Source organism: Coregonus lavaretus, assembly GCF_964263955.1.
Source record: "Coregonus lavaretus genome assembly, chromosome: 2".
Taxonomy (NCBI): Eukaryota; Metazoa; Chordata; class Actinopteri; order Salmoniformes; family Salmonidae; genus Coregonus; species Coregonus lavaretus.
Window position 1 is genome coordinate 12,264,014 of NC_139989.1, and position 6,000 is coordinate 12,270,013.

The following is a 6,000-nucleotide window of genomic DNA, read 5'->3' on the forward strand; positions in this document are numbered from 1 at the left end:
CCACTCGTTACCTGTATTAATGGCACCTGTTTGAATTTGTTATCAGTATAAAAGACACCTGTCCACAACCTCAAACAGTCACACTCCAAACTCCACTATGGCCAAGACCAAAGAGCTGTCAAAGGACACCAGAAACAAAATTGTAGACCTGCACCAGGCTGGGAAGACTGAATCTGCAATAGGTAAGCAGCTTGGTTTGAATAAATCAACTGTGGGAGCAATTATTAGGAAAGACATACAAGACCACTGATAATCTCCCTCGATCTGGGGCTCCACGCAAGATCTCACCCCGTGGGGTCAAAATGATCACAAGAACGGTGAGCAAAAATCCCAGAACCACACGGGGGGACCTAGTGAATGACCTGCAGAGAGCTGGGACCAAAGTAACAAAGCCTACCATCAGTAACACACTACGCCGCCAGGGACTCAAATCCTGCAGTGCCAGACGTCTCCCCCTGCTTAAGCCAGTACATGTCCAGGCCCGTCTGAAGTTTGCTAGAGTGCATTTGGATGATCCAGAAGAGGATTGGGAGAATGTCAGATGAAACCTAAATATAACTTTTTGGTAAAAACTCAACTCGTCGTGTTTGGAGGACAAATAATGCTGAGTTGCATCCAAAGAACACCATACCTACTGTGAAGCATGGGGGTGGAAACATCATGCTTTGGGGCTGTTTTTCTGCAAAGGGACCAGGACGACTGATCCGTGTAAAGGAAAGAATGAATGGGGCCATGTATCGTGAGATTCTGAGTGAAAACCTCCTTCCATCAGCAAGGGCATTGAAGATAAAACGTGGCTGGGTCTTTCAGCATGACAATGATCCCAATCACACCGCCCGGGCAACGAAGGAGTGGCTTCGTAAGAAGCATTTCAAGGTCCTGGAGTGGCCTAGCCAGTCTCCAGATCTCAACCCCATAGAAAATCTTTGAAGGGAGTTGAAAGTCCGTGTTGCCCAGCGACAGCCCCAAAACATCACTGCTCTAGAGGAGATCTGCATGGAGGAATGGGCCAAAATACCAGCAACAGTGTGTGAAAACCTTGTGAAGACTTAGAGAAAACGTTTGACCTGTGTCATTGCCAACAAAGGGTATATAACAAAGTATTGAGAAACTTTTGTTATTGACCAAATACTTATTTTCCTCCATAATTTGCAAATAAATTCATAAAAAATCCTACAATGTGATTTTCTCATTTTGTCTGTCATAGTTGACGTGTACCTATGATGAAAATTACAGGCCTCTCTCATCTTTTTAAGTGGGAGAACTTGCACAATTGGTGGCTGACTAAATACTTTTTTTCCCCACTGTAAATGGCATATTATTATACAATTATCTGTAAGGTCCCTCAGTCGAGCAGTGAATTTCAAACACAGATTTAACCACAAATACCAGGGAGGTTTTCCAATGCCTCGCAAAGGGCACCTATTGGTAGATGGGGAAAAAAAAAGAAGCTAACACTGAATATCCCTTTCAGCATGGTGAAGTTATTAATTACACTTTGGATGGTGTTTCAATACACCCAGTCACTACAAAGATACAGGCGTGCTTCCTAACTCAGTTGCAGAGGAAGGAAACCGCTCAGGGATTTCATCATGAGGCCAATGGTGATTTAAAACAGTTACAGAGTTTAATGGCTGTGATAGGAGAAAACAGAGGAATGATCAACATTGTAGTTCCTCTACAATACTAACCTAATTGACATAGTGAAAAGAAGGACGCCTGTACAGAATACAAATATTTCAAAACATGCATCCTGTTTGCAACAAGGCGCTAAAGTAATGCGGCAAAGCAAGAAACATTTTGTCCTGAATACAAAGTGTTATGATTGGGGCAAATCCAATACAACACATTACTGCATATTTTCAAGCATAGTGGAGGATGCATCATGTTATGAGTATTTAGCTTAGTTTATTAGGATCCCCATTAGCTACTGCTCATGCAGCAGCTACTCTTCTTGGGGTCCACATAAAACGTACAAATACATGACAGAGTACAGAACAGTAGTACAGTGCATTTGGAAAGTATTCAGACCCCTTGACTTTTTCCACCTTTTGTTACGTTACAGCCTTATTCTAATATGGATTAAATTGTTTTTTCTCCCTCATCAATCTACACACAATACCCTATAATGACAAAGCAAAATCTGTTTATTAATTATTGCACATTTATTAAAAATAAAAAACTGAAATATAACATTAACATAAGTATTCAGACCCTTTACTCAGTACTTTGTTGAAACACCTTTGGCAGTGATTACAGCCTTAAGTCTTCTTCGGTATGACGCTACAAGCTTGGCACACCTGTATTTGGGGAGTTTCCCCCTCTTTGTCTCTGCAGATCCTCTCAAGCTCTGTCAGGTTGGATGAGGAGTGTCGCTGCAGAGCTATTTTCAGGTCTCTCCAGAGATGTTTGATCGGGTTCAAGTCCGCGCTCTGGCTGGGCCACTCAAGGACATTCAGAGACTTGTCCCAAAGCCGTCGGGTTCTTGGTCACCTCCCTGACCAAGGCCCTTCTCCCCCAATTCTCAGTTTGGCCGGGCGGCCAGCTCTAGGAAGAGTCTTGGTGGTTCCAAACTTCTTCCATTTAAGAATGATGAAGGCCACTGTGTTCTTGGGGACCTTCAATGCTGCAGAAATGTTTTGGTACCCTTCCCCAGATCTGTGCCTCGACACAATCTTGTCTCGGAGCTCACAGACAATTCCTTTGACCTCATGGCTTGGTTTTTGCTCTGACATGCACTGTCAACTGTGGGACCATATATAGATAGGTGTGTGCCTTTCCAAATCATGTCCAATCAATTGAATTTACCACAGGTGGACTCCAATCAAGTTGTAGAAACATCTCAAGGATGATCAATGGAAACAGCATAGCAAAGGGTCTGAATACTTATGTAAATAAGGTATTTCTGTTTTAAATGTTTTATACATTTGCAAACAATTCTAAAAACCTGTTTTCGCTTTCTCATTATGGGGTATTGTGTGTAGATTGATGAGGAAAAACATTTATTTAATCAATTTTAGAATAAGGCTGTAACGTAATATTGTGTAGAAAAGTCAAGGGGTCTGAATACTTTCTGAAGGCATTGTATACAGTGCCTTGCAAAAGTATTCATCCCCCTTGGCGTTTTTCCTATTTTGTTGCATTACAACCTGTAATTTAAATTTATTTTGATTTTGATTTCATGTAATGGACATACAGAAAATAGTCAAAATTGGTGAAGTGAAATGAAAAAAATAACTTGTTTAAAAAAGTTCTCCAGAAAAAATTATGGAAAAGTGGTGCGTGCATATGTATTCACCCCCTTTGCTATGAAGCCCCTAAATAAGATCTGGTGCAACCAATTACCTTCAGAAGTCACATAATTAGTTAAATATAGTCCACTTGTGTGCAATCTAAGTGTCACATGATCTGTCACATGATCTCAGTATATATACACCTGTTCTGAAAGGCCCCAGAGTCTGCAACACCACTAAGCAAGGGGCACCACCAAGCAAGCGACACCATGAAGACCAAGGAGCTCTCCAAACAGGTCAGGGACAAAGTGGTGGAGAAGTACAGATCAGGGTTGGTTATATAAAAATATATGAAACTTTGAACATCCCACGGAGCACCATTAAATCCAAAGAATATGGCACCACAACAAACCTGCCAAGAGAGGGCCACCCACCAAAACTCCAGGCAAGGAGGGCATTAATCAGAGAGGCAACAAAGAGACCAAAGATAACCCTGAAGGAGCTGCAAAGCTCCACAGCGGAGATTGGAGTATCTGTCCATAGGACCACTTTAAGCCGTACACTCCACAGAGCTGGGCTTTACGGAAGAGTGGCCAGAAAAAAAGCCATTGCTTAAAGAAAAAAATAAGCAAACATGTTTGGTGTTCTCCAAAAGCCCTGTGGGAGACTTCCCAAACATATGGAAGAAGGTACTCTGGTCAGATGAGACTAAAATTGAGGTTTTTGGCCATCAAGGAAAACGCTCTGTCTGGTGCAAACCCAAATCCTCTCATCACCCCGAGAACACCATCCCCACAGTGAAGCATGGTGGTGGCAGCATCATGCTGTGGGGATGTTTTTCATCGGCAGGGACTGGGAAACTGGTCAGAATTGAAGGAATGATGGATAGCGCTAAATACAGGGACATTTTTGAGGGAAACCTGTTTCAGTCTTCCAGAGATTTGAGACTGGGATGGAGGTTCACCTTCCAGCAGGACAATGACCCTAAGCATACTGCTAATGCAACACTTGAGTGGTTTAAGGGGAAACATTTAAATGTCTTGGAATGGCCTAGTCAAAGCCCAGACCTCAATCCAATTGAGAATATGTGGTATGACTTAAAGATTGCTGTACACCAGCGGAACCCAACCAACTTGAAGGAGCTGGAGCAGTTTTGCCTTGAAGAATGGGCAAACTTCCCAGTGGCTAGATGTGTCAAGCTTATAGAGACATACCCCAAGAGACTTGCAGCTGTAATTGCTGCAAAAGGTGGCTCTGCAAAGTATTGACTTTAGGGGGGGTGAATAGTTATGCACGCTCAAGTTCAGTTTTTTTGTCTTATTTCTTGTTTGTTTCACAATTTTTATTTATTTAGCATCTTCAAAGTGGTAGGCATGTTGTGTAAATCAAATGATACAAACCCCCAAAAAATCAATTTTAATTCCAGGTTGTTAGGCAACAAAATATGAAAAATGCCAAGGGGGGTGAATACTTTCACAAGCCACTGTAGGTATGCTTGTAATCGTTAAGGACTGGGGAGTTTTTCAGGATAACAAATAAACAGAATGGAGCAAAGCATAGGCAAAATTCCATCCTCCGCCCAGAGGAATCGGGCTCTTCGCATCACGCGGCTCAACCTGTGGCGTGCTTTGCTCTCCGGAACTCAAAGCGGTGATCAGTGGGGTAGCATTGAGTGTAGAGGTGAATCAAATGAAAAATAATATTCCTGGTGTTTGTGACGCCCGCCGTTTGGTGAGACGTATACCCGGTGGCAATGGCAAGAATGAGAATACCCTGTCTCTCTTGTTAAGCTTTGACACAGAGTTTCTACCTGATAGTCATATTAGGTTATATTTGCTATTCTGTGAGGACCTATGTTCCGAACCTGCTACGGTGCTTTAGGTGCCAAGGATTCGGACATGTTGCAGCAGTGTGTAGAATGGAGATCCCATGATGTGAGAAATGTGCAGAAGGGCATTGTCAGAGGGAGTGTACAGTTGGGATAGAGAAAACACTGTGTCTGTGGAGGCACCCATGCAGCTGGGGTTCCGAAGTGCCCTTTGAGAGAGAGAGACAGGTTGAGATTGCCAGAGTTGTGGGGAAGAAAGTTTCCTATGCTGAGGCAGTGAAGAGAGTAGAGGATAGCCCAAGGGTGAGTGATTCCACCGGGAGCCCCCTGTGAGTAGGCCTGAAGAGAGAGATCCAGAGGATGCGTTTTAGTAAGGTTGGATTTCTTGCGTTTATTTTTTTTTTTTTTTTTTTTTTTTAGTCATTTAGCAGACGCTCTTATCCAGAGCGACTTACAGGAGCAATTAGGGTTAAGTGCCTTGCTCAAGGGCACATCGACAGATTTTTCACCTAGTTGGCTCGGGGATTAGAACCAGCGACCTTTCGGTTACTGGCACAACGCTCTTACCCACTAAGCTACCTGCCGCCCTATATAGACATGGTGATCAACTGCACTGCGCTGATGCAGCAGAAATCACAGAAGATATATGTGGTAGTTGCAGCAGCAGAGACATATTTGGGCTTGAGAGATTTTAGTGTAGAAGATCTATAGGAAGTTGAGATAAGGGGTGCCATCCTCCCAGGCCCACAGCCAATTGTAAGATCGTTTAGGGCCAAAGTAGGGGAATGGGGTGTTGGGTTTTGGGGGATAGTGTATAGGTGCAGGGTTAGACGGTGGTACAATTTAAGATTTAAGAAGAAAAATAAAAGTGACCAAAATGTGCAATCCGCACTCCAAGCTGCGAAAGGCAGCAATACGCAACACATCGTCTAGTCTGGC